This window comes from Heptranchias perlo, chromosome 20, assembly GCF_035084215.1.
Source record: "Heptranchias perlo isolate sHepPer1 chromosome 20, sHepPer1.hap1, whole genome shotgun sequence".
Taxonomy (NCBI): domain Eukaryota; kingdom Metazoa; phylum Chordata; class Chondrichthyes; order Hexanchiformes; family Hexanchidae; genus Heptranchias; species Heptranchias perlo.
The window spans coordinates 12,897,254-12,914,508 of record NC_090344.1 but is presented as its reverse complement, the minus strand read 5'-3'; the positions used below and the strand labels follow the sequence as shown (position 1 = coordinate 12,914,508).

Genomic DNA, 17,255 nt, shown 5'->3' with positions numbered 1-17,255 from the left:
CCTCATCTATATTAAAATTCATTTGCCAATTCCATCCCCATTCCGCAAGTTTATGAATGCATTCTTCCTTTTCTCGTATTCTTCATCAGTATCAACTATAAACATCTGCCCCTCCCTCCCCCCAAATCTGGTGTCATCCGTAAATTTTGAAATTGTACTTTCGCTTCCCAAGTCGAAATCGTCCCAGCACCGATCCTTGTGGAACACCACTTCCCACCTTTTACCAGTCTGAGTAGCTACCCTTAACACCGACATTCTGCTTTAGAGCAGTGATCAACAGAAACTCCTTTACATAGGGAGTTGTGAGACTGTGGAATTCACTTCCACGTTTAGTGCTTGGGGCACAAAGTTCTGTCGTGACAAGTGGTCCTCATGTTTTAATCCAAGACAGGCCTCAGCCCAGTCATTTACTCCAAATGTTGATGCAATGGTTCAAGCTAAGAGCTGCCAGGTATCGGGAGCAGCAGTAGCTCTAAATAACATCTAAATGTAAGTAAGTACCAATATAGTTCATCTTCATCTATTTCTATTTTAATAACTGTTGCTGAATGTGGGTCAGGCCAAGAGCCATGATATCGGGTCAGGTTCACCATAGGAAATGAGTTTGACACCCCTGAGATAGACAATGTGAACCGGATTACCCTCATCAACTAATCCAGCAACTTCTTCAAAAAACTCAAGCAAGTTTGTAAGACACGACATTATTTTCCGGAAGCTGTGCTGAGTATCTCTAATGGACCCTCCTCTTTCCCCGTGATCATAAACAGCATCTCTTAGGATCCCTACAAGCAGCTTCCCTCTGATCGATGTCAAACTGATGGGCCTGTCATTCCCCTGGCTCTGATTTATCCCCATTAATGAAAATGGGAACTACGTGAGCTACCTTCCAATCTCAGGGGACAATCCCTGACTCCATTGCGCTGTTGAAGATACTGGCAAGGGGCTCATAGAGCACCCGTCCCATCTCTTTGAACACCAGTGGGTGGATATCATCTGGACCTGGAGCACAAATCATTTTAAGATTCCATATTTTATCCAAGATGATATCCCATTCTATTTTAATATTTATGATGTTATTGTCGACAGCAAATCCCACAGCTGGAATCTGAGCATCATCCACAGGAGTGTAGGCTGATGAGAAATAGTCATTCAACAGCTCTGCCATGGCCTGGTAATCTTTCCTGAATTGTCTTTCAGTGGCCCTAAACCATCTTTATTGGTCTTCTGACTCCTGACGTAGCTGGAAAAGCCTTTGCTATTATTAACACAATTGTGCACCATCTTCTTTTGCGAAGATCCCTTAGCTTCTCTAATGTTTGTTTTTGTCTCCCTCCATTGTGGGTGATATTTGTCCCAATTCTCCTGTAAACTGAATTCATCCTGATCCGACCTGGATTAAATGTAAGACAGTTCGGGGAGTCACGAACCATTCACCCCTAGACCTACACTGACACGTAAATCCCCAGACGGTTCCTTAGTAAGGATTCCTCTTGTTCCTCGGCATATATTTGTCAGGATACTGAAACCCAGGTTTCTTATAGTCCATTACCGAGGCCCCACTCCCTGAGCCTATAACTTTCAGCAGGTGGAGTTCCGCAGTGGGAGTGATTCCAGATTAACTGTCGGGATCGCCCCCCGCCCCCCTCCCCGCCCCCGCCGTGGATGGTCCGGCAAGTGTATTTTTAGTGATCCTGGTGTCTAACACGCACACATTAATAAAACAGGGAATTCTGGAAACAAGCTGAAGGTCCTTCTTCATCTGGAGATGAAATGACTGTTGTATAATTGTACTAGCAGTTAACAGGCTCCTGTGAACTCCTCCGTCTACTATTTTAATGCAGACATTAACCCATTTATTTGAAACGGGTTTATATTAAATGAGTTAACGCCTGCCTTAAATGGTAGACTCAGGACTGTCACACAAAGAGGATAAATATTCATAGAATAATTACCACAGTCATTTTTAGACTGGATACCGCACGGTGACTTTGCTGTCAGTGAAGAGAGACGAGAAAGACCAAAGTGCCATTTGCCCCTCTCGGTGTGGCCCTGAAGGACTGTGTCCAGGCTGAAGTTCCGATCCCACCGCACGATCCTCCCCCCAGATTGTCCTTTCTGAGATCCAGCCGGGTGATGCCAGACACATAGGTGGGAAAGACCAAAATCTACAACAAGACATTTAAAACAAAGCTGATTTATTTGATATATATCCAGGATATTAAATTCCAGCCCAGTTATGGGGATTATTAACATTAGCAGAAACAAACCCCAACTGTCAGAATGAAGATGGTTCAGTCCTGGATGTGATTAACAGCAGAATCCAACCCTTGCAGTCATACGTGAATTTACTGGTATCTCCGCACATATGATGACTGAGTGAATCCCTTCCCACACATGGAGCAGGTCAACAGTCTCTCCCCAGTGGGAGTGCGTTGATGCGCCAGCCGTTCATTTCTGCTTTTAAAGCTCTTCCCACAGTCATTACATTAAAAGGTCACTCAATCGTGGAACTCGCTAATGTCTCCGGAGGTGGGATGAATTAGTGAGTCCCTTCCCACGGAGCAGGTGAACAGTCGCTCCCCAGTGTGAGTGCTATTGTGTTTCAGCAGATCATGTGTGTTTTTAAAGCCCTTTTCACAGTCAGAACATTGAAAGGTCTCTCCCCAGTGTGAACTCGCTGGTGTGACAGAAGGTGGGAGCACCGAGTGAATCTCTTCTTACACTCAGTGCAGGTAAACGGCCTCTCCCCAGTGTGAGCGCGTCGATGTCTCGGCATTTTCATATCGCTTTTAAAACTCTTCCCACAGTTGGAACATTTAAAAAGTCTCTCCCCAGTGTGAATGAGTTGGAGCGTCAGCAGTTCGGATGAAATAGTGAATCCCTTCTCACACAAAGAGCGAAGTGTGAGTGCGTTGATGTTCCAGCAGTTCGTTTGTGCTTTTAAAGCTCTTCTCATAGTCAGAGCATTTAAAAGGTCGCTTTATCAGAGTGAACTTGTTGGTGTCTCAGCAGGTTGGATGAAAAAGTGAATCTCTTCCCACACACAGAGCAGGTGAAGGGTTTCTCCCCAGAGTGAGTGCGTTGGTGTGTCAGCAGATTACTTTTGCTTTTAAACCTCTTCTCACAGTCAGAACATTTACAAGGTCGCTTGTCAGAGTGAAAGCGCTGGTGTGTCAGGAGGCCATATGACTGAGTGAATCCCTTCCCACAGTCCCCACATTTCCACGGTGTCTCCGTGGTGCGGGTGTCCTTGTGTTTCTCCAGGTTGTACGATCAGTTGAAGCCTCGTCCACACACAGAACACGTGTACGGTTTCTCCCCGCTGTGAATGGTGCGATGATTTTTCAGGCTGTGTAACTGATTAAAGCTTTTTCCACAGTCAGTGCACTGGAATATTCTCACTCGGGAGTGTGCGTCTCAGTGCTTTTCCACTCACACTGATGTTTGAAATCTTTTCCCACAGTCAGAACAGACAAGCATTTCTCTTTCTATATTCAAAGGCCGATAGTATTCAGGTCCTGATGTATCGAGTGACTCTATCAGATCTTGATGTGATGTTTGGTTTGAGATTCCTGTCAGCAAATTCTCCCCTTCTAATACCCTGGAAAAATAATTTACAAAAATCATCACTGTAACGAAAGGATAGAAATTCAGAACGGATTATTCTAGTTTCTACGGAACATTCTAACCTCTCTTGTTCCTCCAAAGCTGTAAATACCCGTCACACACTCTTTCCCTCCTCCCTGTGCTGAAATCCAAACCCATATTATCATTTTTCAGTGGCCAAAAACCATGTGTGAAAAGGTAAGAGAGCGTGAGAGAATGAATGTGAAAGAGTCAATGTGAGAGATTGAATGTGAGAGAGTGAATGTGAGAGAGAGTGAGAGAGTGAATGTGAGAGAATGATTGTGAGAGAGTGAATGTGAGAGAGTGAATGTGAGAGGGTGAATGTGAAAGAGTGAATGTGAGAGAGTGAATGTGAGCGAGTGAGTGTGAGGGAGTGAATGTGAGCGAGGGAACGAGAGAGTGTGAATGTGAGAGAATGAATGTGAGAGGGTGAAAGTGAGAGGGTGAATGTGAGAGAGTGAATGTGAGAGAGTGAATGTGAGAGAGTGAATGTGAGAGGGTGAATGTGAGAGAGTGAATGTGAGAGAATGATTGTGAGAGAGTGAATGTGAGAGGGTGAATGTGAGAGAGTGAATTTCGGAGAATGATAGTGAGAGAGTGTGAGAAAGTGAATGTGAGAGAATGAATGTGAGAGAGTGAATGAGAGAGAGTGTGAGAGAGTGAATATGAGAGAAGGAATGTGAGAGCGTGAATGTGAGAGGGTGAATGTGAGAGGGTGAATGTGAGAGCGTGAATGTGAGAGAGCGAATGTGAGAGCGTGAAAGTGAAAGAGTGAATGTGAGAGCGTGAATGTGAGAGAGTGAATGTGAGAGAGTGAATGTGAGAGAGTGAATGTGAGAGCGTGAAAGTGAAAGATTCAATGTGAGAGCGTGAATGTGAGAGAGTGAATGTGAGAGAGTGAATGTGAGAGCGTGAAAGTGAAAGAGTGAATGTGAGAGAGTGAATGTGAGAGAGTGAATGTGAGAGGGTGAATGTGAGAGAGTGAATGTGAGAGAGTGAAGTGATTATGAGAGAGTGAATGTGGGAGAGCGAATGAGGGAGAGCGAATGTGAGCGAGCGAATGTGGGAGAGCGAATGTGGGAGAGCGAATGTGAGAGAACGAATATGAGAGAGGGAATGTGAGAGAGGGAATGCGAGAGAGTGATTGTGAGAGAGCGAATGTGAGAGAGCGAATGTGAGAGAGTGAATGTGAGAGAGGGAATGTGAGAGAGTGATTGTGAGAGATCGAATGTGAGAGAGCGAATGTGAGAGAGTGAATGTGAGAGAGTGATTGTGAGAGAGCGAATGTGAGAGAGCGAATGTGAGAGAGTGAATGAGAGAGAGTGAATGTGACAGAGTGAATGTGAGAGGGCGAATGTGAGAGAGCGAATGTGAGAGGGCGAATGTGAGAGAGTGAATGTGAGAGAGTGAATGTGAGAGAGTGATTGTGAGAGAGCGAATGTGAGAGAGCGAATGTGAGAGTGTGATTGTGAGAGAGCGAATGTGAGAGAGCGAATGTGAGAGAGGGAATGTGAGAGAGTGATTGTGAGAGAGCGAATGTGAGAGAGCGAATGTGAGAGAGCGAATGTGAGAGAGTGAATGTGAGAGAGTGAATGTGAGAGAGTGAATGTGAGAGAGTGATTGTGAGAGAGCGAATGTGAGAGAGTGAATGTGAGAGAGGGAATGTGAGAGAGTGATTGTGAGAGAGCGAATGTGAGAGAGCGAATGTGAGAGAGCGAATGTGAGAGAGTGAATGTGAGAGAGTGAATGTGAGAGAGTGAATGTGAGAGAGTGAATGAGAGAGAGCGAATGTGAGAGGGTGAATGTGAGAGAGTGAATGTGAGAGGGCGAATGTGAGAGAGCGAATGTGAGAGGGCGAATGTGAGAGAGTGAATGTGAGAGAGTGAATGTGAGAGGGCGAATGTGAGAGAGCGAATGTGGGAGAGCGAATGTGGGAGAGCGAATGTGAGAGAGCGAATGTGAGAGAGGGAATGTGAGAGAGGGAATGCGAGAGAGTGAATGTGAGACAGGGAATATGAGAGATTGATTGTGAGAGAGCGAATGTGAGAGAGCGAATGTGAGAGAGTGAATGTGAGAGGGCGAATGTGAGAGAGCGAATGTGAGAGGGCGTATGTGAGAGAGTGAATGTGAGAGAGTGATTATGAGAGAGTGAATGTGGGAGAGCGAATGTGAGCGAGCGAATGTGGAGAGCGAATGTGGGAGAGCGAATGTGAGAGAGCGAATGTGAGAGAGGGAATGTGAGAGAGGGAATGCGAGAGAGTGATTGTGAGAGAGCGAATGTGAGAGAGCGAATGTGAGAGAGCGAATGTGAGAGAGGGAATGTGAGAGAGTGATTGTGAGAGAGCGAATGTGAGAGAGCGAATGTGAGAGAGTGAATGTGAGAGAGCGAATGTGAGAGAGCGAATGTGAGAGAGTGAATGTGAGTGAGTGAATGTGAGAGAGTGAATGTGAGAGGGCGAATGTGAGAGAGCGAATGTGAGAGGGCGAATGTGAGAGAGTGAATGTGAGAGAGTGAATGTGAGAGGGTGAATGTGAGAGAGTGAATGTGAGAGGGTGAATGTGAGAGAGTGAATGTGAGAGGGTGAATGTGAGAGAGTGAATGTGAGAGGGTGAATGTGAGAGAGTGAATGTGAGAGAGTGAATGTGAGAGGGTGAATGTGAGAGAGTGAATGTGGGAAGGCGAATGTGAGAGAGTGAATGTGAGAGAGTGAATGTGAGAGAGTGAATGTGAGAGGGCGAATGTGAGAGAGTGAATGTGAGAGAGTGAATGTGAGAGAGTGAATGTGAGAGAGTGAATGTGAGAGGGTGAATGTGAGAGAGTGAATGTGAGAGAGTGAATGTGAGAGGGCGAATGTGAGAGAGTGATTGTGAGAGAGTGAATGTGAGAGAGGGAATGTGAGTACAGCAGTGGGCTCGGTGTGGAGAATGAAGTGGGGCAGGTGGAGCATGTTTCAGTGGGGCAGCAGTGATCATAATCTCAATAGGTTTCGAATAGTTATGGAAAAAACAAGGAACAATCAAATGTGAAAATTCTTATCTGGAGGAGGGCAAATTTCAGTGAGTTAAAAAGGGATCTTGCCCAGGTGGATTGGAATCAAAAATTGGCAGGCAGAACAGTAATTGCACAATGGGAGGCCTTCAAGGACGAGTTGGTTCAGGTACAGAGTGGACAAATCCCTAGAAAGGAAAGGCATCCTAAGCTGGAGCTCGCTGGATGGCTAAAGATATAGAGATTAAAATGAAACAGATAAAGGAGGCTTATGACGAATGTGAGGTTCATAATATAGTCGTGAACCAGGCTGAATACTGAAAGTGCAAAGGTGATCTAAAAAAATGGAATAAGAGGAGCAAAGAGAGAGTATGAGAATAGATTACCGGTTAACTTAAAAGGGAATCCAAAAATCTTTTATAAGCATTCAAATAGTAAAAGGGTAGTCAAAGGAAGGGTGGGACCAATTCGGGACAAAAAATGGCAACTTCTTGTGGAGGCAGAGGGCATGGCTGAGGTACTAAATGAATACTTATAGAATCATAGAAGTTACAACATGGAAACAGGCCCTTCGGCCCAACATGTCCATGTCGCCCAGTTTATACCACTAAGCTAGTCCCAATTGCCTGCACTTGGCCCATATCCCTCTATACCCATCTTACCCATGTAACTGTCCAAATGCTTTTTAAAAGACAGAATTGTACCCGCCTCTACTACTGCCTCTGGCAGCTCGTTCCAGACACTCACCACCCTTTGAGTGAAAAAATTGCCCCTCTGGACCCTTTTGTATCTCTCCCCTCTCACCTTAAATCTATGCCCCCTCGTTATAGACTCCCCTACCTTTGGGAAAAGATTTTGACTATCGTCCTTATCTATGCCCCTCATTATTTTATAGATTTCGATAAGATCACCCCTTAACCTCCTACTCTCCAGGGAAAAAAGTCCCAGTCTGTCTAACCTCTCCCTGTAAGTCAAACCATCAAGTCCCGGTAGCATCCTAGTAAATCTTTTCTGCACTCTTTCTAGTTTAATAATATCCTTTCTATAATAGGGTGACCAGAACTGTACACAGTACTCCAAGTGTGGCCTCACCAATGCCCTGTACAACTTCAACAAGACATCCCAACTCCTGCATTCAATGTTCTGACCAATCAAACCAAGCATGCTGAATGCCTTCTTCACCACCCTATCCACCTGTGACTCCACTTTCAAGGAGCTATGAATCTGTACTCCCAGATCTCTTTGTTCTATAACTCTCCCCAAAGCCCTACCATTAACGGAGTAGGTCCTGGCCCGATTCGATCTACCAAAATGCATCACCTCACATTTATCTAAATTAAACTCCATCTGCCATTCATCGGCCCACTGGCCCAATTTATCAAGAACCCGTTGCAATCCTGGATAACCTTCTTCACTGTCCACAATGCCACCAATCTTGGTGTCATCTGCAAACTTACTAACCATGCCTCCTAAATTCTCATCCAAATCATTTATATAAATAACAAATAACAGCGGACCCAGCACCGATCCCTGAGGCACACCGCTGGACACAGGCATCCAGTTTGAAAAACAACCCTCTACAACCACCCTCTGTCTTCTGTCGTCAAGCCAATTTTGTATCCAATTGGCTACCTCACCTTGGATCCCATGAGATTTAACCTTATGTAACAACCTACCATGCGGTACCTTGTCAAATGCTTTGCTGAAGTCCATGTAGACCACGTCTACTGCACAGCCCTCATCTATCTTCTTGGTTACCCCTTCAAAAAACTCAATCAAATTCGTGAGACATGATTTTCCTCTCACAAAACCATGCTGACTGTTCCTAATTAGTCCCTGCCTCTCCAAATGCCTGTAGATCCTGTCCCTCAGAATACCCTCTAACAACTTACCCACTACAGATGTCAGGCTCACTGGTCTGTAGTTCCCAGGCTTTTCCCTGCCGCCCTTCTTAAACAAAAGGCACAACATTTGCTACCCTCCAATCTTCAGGCACCTCACCTGTAGCGGTGGATGATTCAAATATCTCTGCTAGGGGACCCGTAATTTCCTCCCTAACCTCCCATAACGTCCTGGGATACATTTCATCAGGTTCCGGAGATTTATCTACCTTGATGCGCGTTAAGACTTCCAGCACCTCCCTCTCTGTAATATGTACACTCCTCAAGACATCACTATTTATTTCCCCAAGTTCCCTAACCTCCATGCCTTTCTCAAGCGTAAATACCGATGTGAAATATTCATTCAGGATCTCACCCATCTCTTGTGGTTCCGCACATAGATGACCTTGTTGATCCTTAAGAGGCCCTACTCTCTCCATAGTTACCCTTTTGCCCTTTATGTATTTGTAGAAGCTCTTTGGATTCACCTTTGCCTGATCTGCCAAAGCAATCTCATATCCCCTTTTTGCCCTCCTGATTTCTCTCTTCACTCTACTCCGGCAATCTCTATACTCTTCAAGGGATCCACTTGATCCCAGCTGCCTATGCATGTCATATGCCTCCTTCTTCTTTTTGACTAGTGCCTCAATCTCCCGAGTCATCCAAGGTTCCCTACTTCTACCAGTCTTGCCCTTCACTTTATAAGGAATGTGTTTACGCTGAACCCTGGTTAACACACTTTTGAAAGCCTCCCACTTACCAGACGTCCCTTTGCCTGCCAACAGACTCACCCAATCAACTTCTGAAAGTTCCTGTCTAATACCATCAAAATTGGCCTTTCCCCAATTTAGAATTTTAACTTTTGGGCCAGACCTATCCTTCTCCATAGCTATCTTAAAACTAATGGAATTATGATCACTGGTCCCAAAGTGATCCCTCACTAACACTTCTGTCACTTCAAATCTGTCTTCACTGGAGAAGAGGATGCTGTTATTGTAGCAGTAAAGCAGGATGTAGTAGCGATATTGGATAGGATAAAATTAGATAAAGAGGGAATATATAAAAGATTAGCAGTACTCAAAATAGAAAAGTCACCCGGTCCAGATGGGATGCATCCTAGGTTACTGCAGGAGGTTTGGGTTAAATTGCGGAGGCTCGGGCCACAATCTCCCAATCCTCCTTAGATATGGAGAGAGTGCTGCAGGACTGGAGGGTTGTAAATGTCAGACCCCTGTTCAAAAAAGGGGAAAGGGATAAACGCTGCAATTACAGGCCAGTCAGCCGAACGTCAGTGGTGGGAAAACTTTTAGAGTCAATAATCCGGGACAGAATTAATTGGCACCTAGAAAAGTACGGGCTGATAAAGGAAAGTCAGCACGGACTTGTTAAAGGAAAATCATGTTTGACTAACTTGTTTGAATTCTTTGATGAAGTAACGGAGAGGATTGATGACGGTAATGCGATTAAGGTCCTGGACTTCCAAAAGGGATTTAATGAAGTAACAAGTAATTGGCTTGTTTGCCAAACTAAATATTTGTGTATACATATATATATATATATATATATGACTTGGACCTGGGTGTGCAGGGCACAATTTCCAAATTTTCAGATGACACAAAACTTGGAAATATAGTGAACAGTGAGGAGGATAGCGATAGTCTTCAAGAGGATATAAACAGGCTGGTGAAATGGGTGGACACGTGGCAGATGAAATTTAACGCAGAAAATTGTGAAGTGATACATTTCGGTAGGAAGAATGAGAAGAGGCAATATAAACTAGAGTGCATGATTCTAAAAGGGGTCCAGAAACAGAGATCTAGGGGTATATGTACACAAATCGTTGAAGGTGGCAGGGTAGATTGAGAAAGCGGTTGCAAAAACATACTGGATCCTGGGCTTTATAAATCGAGGCATAGAATCCAAAAGCAAGGAAATTAGGATGAACATTTTGAAGGAGGTCATGTTGAACCTTTATAAAACACTGGTTCGAACACAACTGGAGTATTGTGTCCAGTTCTGCGCACCGCTATTTAGGAAAGATGTGAAGACCTTAGCGAGGGTGCAGAAAAGGTTTACGAGAATGATTCCAGGGATGAGGGACTTTATTTCCATGGATAGACTGGAGAAGCTGGGGTTTTTCTCCTCGGAACAGAGAAAACTAAGTGGAGACTTGATGGAGATATTTAAAATCATGAAGGGTCTAGACAAAGCAGATAGAGAGAAACTGTTCCCATTGGCAGAAGGGTCAAGAATCAGAGGACATAGATTTAAAGTGATTGGCAAAAGAACCAAAGGTGACATGAGAAAAACGTTTTTCCGCAGCGAGTGGTTAGGATCTGGACTGCACTGCCCGTGTGGGGTGGTGGGGGCAGATTAAATTATGGCTTTTAAAAAGGAATTGGATAAGCACTTGAAAGGAAAAAGAAATGCAATGCCACCGGGATAGGGCGGGGGAGTGGGACAAGATCGATTGCTCTTGCATAGAGTTGGCACGGACTCGATGGGCCGAATGGCCCCCTTCCGTGCTGTAACGTTTCTATGATTTTATGAATCTAAAGCCCATGGAATTATAGGGGCAGTGGCAGCAAGGATACAAAATTGGCTAAGGGACAGAAAACAGAGAGTAGTGGTGAATAGTTGTTTTCCAGACTGGAGGGACGTATACAGTGGTGTTCCCCAGTGGACAGTATTAGGACAACAGCTCTTTTTGATATGTATTCATGACCTGGACTTGCGTATACAGGGAAGAATTTCAAAGTTTCCAGATGACAGAAAACATGAAAATATTGTAAACAATATGGAGATTAGTGACAGATTTTAGGACATAGACAGACTGGTGAAATGGGCAGACACATGGCAGATGAAACTTAGTAGGAAGAATGAGCAGAGACAATATAAACTAAATGGTACAATTTTAAATGGGGTACAGGAACAGAGAGACCTGGGGGTGTATGTACACAAATCTTTGAGGGTTGAAAAGGCTGTTAAAAAAACATACGGGATCCTGGGCTTTATTAATAGAGGCATATAGTAGAAAAGCAAGGAAGTTATGCTAAGCCTTTCTACAACAATGGTTAGGCCTCAGCTGGAGTATTGTGTTTAATTCTGGGTAACGCACTTCAGGAAGGATGTCAAGGCCTTCGAGAGGGTGCAGAGGAGGTTAATTCGAATGTTACCAGGGATGAGGGACTTCAGTGAAGCGGAGAGAATGGAGAAACTGATGACGTTCTCCTTACAACAGAGAAGTTTAAGGGGAGATTTAATAGAGAAGTTCAAAATCATGAACGGTTTTGATATAGTAAATAAAGAGAAACTGTTTCCAATAGGAAAAAAGATCGGTAACCAGAGGACACAGGTTTAAGGTGACCGGCAAAAAAGCCAGAAACATGTTTTCACGCAGCGAGTTGCAATGATTTCGAATGCACTGCCTGAAAGAGTGGTGGAAGCAGATTCAATTGTATCTTTCAAAAGGGAATTGGATAAATACTTGAAGGGAAAACATTACAGGGCTGTGGGGAAAGAACAAAGGAATTGGACTAATTGGATAGCTCTTTCAAAGACCCAGCACAGGCACGATGGGCTGATTGGCCTGCTCCTGTGCTGCACCTACCAAGATTCTATGATAATATGATACCACTGTCTGCTTTTTGTCCCTTAGTCAATTTGGATACAGTATCCCTTTAACCTACAGGCATTAATTTTGCTAACAAGTCTATTATGTGACACTTTATCAATGCATTTTGAAAGTCCACATAAACAACATCAACTGCAGTACATAAGAACATAAGAAATAGCAGCAGGAGTAGACCATTCAGCCCCTTGAGCCTGCTCCGCCATTCAACAAGATCATGACTGATCTTGGACCACAACGCCATTTTCCTTCACCATCCCCATATCCCTTGATGCCTTTAATGTCTAGAAATCTATCGATCCCTGTTTTGAATGTTTTCAATGACTGAGCCTCCTCAGCCCTCTGGGGTAGAGAGTCCCAAAGATTCACCACCCTCTGAGTGAAGAAATTCCTCTTCATCTCAGTAGTAAATTGCACACCCTTTATTCTGAGACTCGGATCCCTGGTTCTAGATTCCACGGCTAGGGGAAACATCATCCTTGCATCTACCCTGTCGAGCCCCGCAAGAATTTTGTATGTTTCAATGCGATCACTTATTTTTCTTCTAAACTCTGGAGAAAACAGGCCTTTTCATTCAATCTTTCCTAATACGACAATCACGCCATCCCAAGAATCAGTCTGGTGAACCTTCGCTGCACTCCCTCTATGGCAAGTATATCCTTTCTTAGGTTAGGAGACCAAAATTGTACACAATACCCCAGGTGCGGTCTCACCAAGGCCCTATATAATTGCAGCAAGACATCTTTACTCCTGTACTCAAATCCTCTTGTAATAATGGCCAAAATATCATTTGCCTTCCTAATTGCTTGCTGCACCTGCATGTTGGCTTTCAGTGACTCATGTACAAGGGCACCCAGGTCCCTTTGAACATCAACATTTCTCAATCTCTTACCATTTAAAAAATACCCTGCATTTCTGTTTTCCCTACCAAAGTTGATAACTTCACATTTTCCACATTATATTCCATCTGCCATGTTCTTGCCCATTCATTTAGCCTGTCTATATCCCCTTGAAGCCTCTTTGCATTCTCCTCACAACTCATATTCCCATCCAGTTTTGTGTCATCAGCAAACTTGGAAATATTACATTTGGTCCCCTCATCCAAATCATTGATATATATTTTGAATAGCTGGGGCCCAAGCACGGATCCCTGCGGTACCCCACAATTCACAGTTTGCTAAACTGAAAATGATTCATTAATTCCTACTCTCTGTTTTCTGACTGTTAACCAATTCTCAATCCAAGCCAGTATATTACCACAATTCCACGTGCTCTAACTTTGTTCACCAACCTTCTCTGTGGGACCTTATCAAAAGCATTCTGAAAATCCAAATACACGACATCCACTGCTTCCCCCTTATCTATTATACTCGTTACATCCTCAAAAATCTCCAGTAGGTTTGTCAAACATGATTTGCCTTTCATAATCCCATGTTGACTTTGTCTAACCCCAATTATATTTTCTAAGTGTCCTGTTGTCAAATCATTCAGAATAGGTTCAAGCATTTTCCCTACTACTGATGTCAGGCCAACAGATCTGTTGGGATTCATTGACTCTCAGTTCAATTAATTTCTGTAGTACTATTTTTTTACTAAAGCTAATTTCCTTCAGTTCCACATTCTCTCCAGACCCTCGGGTCTCTAGTATTTCTGGAAGGTTTTTGTGTGTCTTCTTCCATGAATTTTGTAAACAATTTTACAACACCAAGTTATAGTCCAACAAATTTATTTTAAATTCCACAAGCTTTCGGAAGCTTCCTCCTTCCTCAGGTGAAGACAGACAGAAAGGTTTCAGATTTACCATGCTGGTGGGTTGGCAGTGGGGCGTGCGGGGGGGGGGGGGAGCGGGTGGGAGCGGGGGTTTGGAGGTCTAAAGATGCGCGTGGCAAACTCGCATGAACCAAACATACCGTTTCCGACGCGATTGCACGTTGATGGACAGTGGTTAACGTCCTCTCCAGGTTTCGCGCCGGGCAGCTAACCTGTCTCAGAATAAGAGGTCACCCGATTATGACGGAAATTAGGAGGAATTTCTTCTCCAAGAGGGTTGTGGATCTTTGGAATTCTTTACCTCAAAAAGCTGTGGAGGCTCAATCATTGAATACATTCAAGGTTGAGTTCGACAATTTTTTGATCAGCAAGTGAGTCAAGGAATATGGGGAAAGGGCGGGAAAGTGGAGTTGAGGTAAAAATCAGATCAGTCATGATCTCATTAAATGGTGGAGCAGGCTCGAGGGGCCGAATGGCCTCCTCCTGCTCCTATCTCTTTTGGTCTTATGGCCTGATGATTGATAGGCTGGCTGCCGTCAGGAGCTGAAACACGAGGGGAGGGCGAGAAAGAGAGAGAGCGAGACGTCATCTGGCGCTGGAACGGAAGACCGGGGTGGGGGGCGGGCGGGGAGAGGCCACGATTGGGGGGGGGGGGGGAAGGGGAAAATCGAGGGAAGATCGGGAGGGTGAAGAGGGGGACATCGGGGGGAACTTTGGGAGGGTGAAGATGGGGACTTGGGAGCGGGAGACATCGGACATTGGATGTCCTCATCAGGAGTGCAGGTTTCACAGGTAGGTTCATTTAGTGTTTTCACTTCCGTGCACCAGGCGTGAATCAGAAGCGGTGGGCAAGCCGCCATGGTAAGTTAAAACTCTTTCTCCTCCCTCCATCTGTCACAGTAAAAGTGCCTTTTGTACCTCAATGAGGTACGATTGCCTCTTTAAATATCATCGCGCCTAGACTTCCATTTTTGTGTCACCCGTGCGCACACAGAAGGGTCCCTGGGAAAGTCGGAAGTCGGCGTGTTGGAGCCAGCTTCCGAACCCGAACAGGATTTCCGCGATTTTCAGAACCCCCAACGCACCCTCAATTGCCTCCTAAAATCTCCCCTATGTATTTGTTTAATTTCTCGGCTATTTCCTTATTCCCCATAATAAATTCTCCCGTCTCTGTCTGTAAGGGTCTCACATTTTCCTTCGACAGTCTTTTCCTTTCTACATACCTATAGAAGCTTTTATAGTCTGTCTTTATGTTTCTCTCTCGTTTACTCTCATATTCTATTTTCCCTTTCTTTATCACTTTCTTGGTCCTTCTTTGTTGAATTCGAAAATGCTCCCAATCCTCAGGCTTACTGATTTTTCTGGCAACTTTATATGCCTCTTTAATTTCTCTTGTTAGCCACGGTTGGACCACTTTTCCTGTTGGGTTGACTGCCTTAAACGGATATATATTTGTTGCAAATTATTCATTAATTCGTTAAATGCTGGCCATTGCCTGTCCACTGTCATACCTTTTAATGCAGTTCCTAAATCAACCACAGCCAACTTGTCCCTCATACCTTCGTAGTTTCCTTTGTTTAGATTTAAGACCCTAGTTTCGGATTGAACTACATCACTTTCAAACTTAATGAAGAATCTTATCATATTATGGCCACTCTTCCCTCAGGGCTCCTTTACAACAAGATTATTAATTAACCCATTCTCATTGCACAATCCTAGATCTAAAATAACCTGTTCCCTGGTTGGTTCCTCAACATACTGATCTAGAAAACCATCTCGTATACCTTCCAGGAAATCGTCCTCCGCTGTATTAGTGCTAATTTGGGTTGCCCTATTCTTATGTAGTGTAGATTAAAGTCCTCAATGATTACTGTATTACCCTTACTACATGCAGTTTTGATTTCCTGCTTCACAACGTGCCCTACATCACCACTATTGTTTGGTGGCCTGTAAACAACTCCCACCAATGTTTTCTGCCCCTTGCTGTTCCTTAGCTCCACCCAAACTGATTCTGCATCTTGATCTTCTGAGCCAAGGTCCTTTCTTACTATTGTACTGATCTCATCCTTTATTAACAGCGCGAGCTCACCCCGTTTCCCTTTTTGCCTGTCTTTCCTAAATGTCGAATATACTTCAATATTCAGTTCCAAGCCTTGGTCACCCTGCACCAACGTTTCTGTAGTGAAAATTAGATCTTACCCATTTACTTTTATTTATGCCGTCAATTCATCTATTTTGTTGTGAATGCTGCGTGTATTAAGATAAAGTGCCTTTAATTTTGCCTTTTAATCATGTTTTCCTATTTTGACCTTATTTGCTGCTGGCCTTCGTTTCCACTGCCTTCGAATTTCACTTCCATTTCCTGCTTTGTTAGTCTCCCTTCTGAATCTCCTCTAAGGTTCCCACCCCCTGCCACGTTAGTTTAAACCCTCCCCAACAGCATTAGCAAATACCGCCCCCCCCCCCACATCCTTAAGGATATTGGTCCCAGCCCTGTTGAGGTGCAACCCCATCTCCACCAGAACCGTTCCCAATGCCCCAGGAATCAAAAGCCCTCCCTCCTGCAACACCTCTCCAGCCACAGAATCAACTACTCCATCCTCCTATTTCTGTACTCACCAGCGTGTGGCACTGGAAGCAACCCGGAGATTACTATGCTTGAGGTCCTGCTTGATAATCTCTTCCCTAACTCCTTAAACTCTGACTGCAGGACCTGATCCCTTTTTCTACCTATGCCGTTGGTACCGATATGGACCACGACCGCTGGCTGTTCACCATCCCTCCACCCCACTCCAGAATGTTCTGCATCTGCTCAGTGACATCCATGACCCTGGCAACAGAAAGGCAACCTACCATCCTGGAATCACGTTTGAGGACGCAGAAACGCCTGTCTGCTCCCCTAACTATTGAATCTCCTGCCACTGTTGCTCTCCTGACCATTCTCTTCACGACCCCACCCCCCCCCCCACCCCGGACACCTGAGCCACCCATGGTGCTGTGGACTTGGCTCTGCCTGCACCCCCCAGAGGAACCCTCTCATCACCAGTATTCAGAACTGAATACTGGTTGGAGACTGAGATACCTACAGGGGACTCCTGCACTATCTGCCTGGTTCTCCTTCTCTGTCTGTCGGTCACCCAGTCCCTCTCCACCGGCACTTTCTTAAGCTATTGGGTGACCACATCCTGAAACGTGCAGTCCTAGTAGCTCTCAACCTCGCGGATACACTGTAGTGACGCCAGCTGCTCCTCACGTTCGGAAATCCGTGCTCGAGCTCCTTCAGCTGACGACACTTCCTGCACCTGTGGCCGTCCAGGACACGGGAAACGTCCTGGAGTTCCCACATGGCACAGGCCAT

General features: G+C 44.8%; 1 pseudogene; it reads right to left on the bottom strand.

Annotated features, from left to right (window-relative positions):
• Nucleotides 1-17,255, bottom strand: part of LOC137335924 (zinc finger protein 271-like) — a 144,673-nt pseudogene extending 127,418 nt beyond the window's left edge.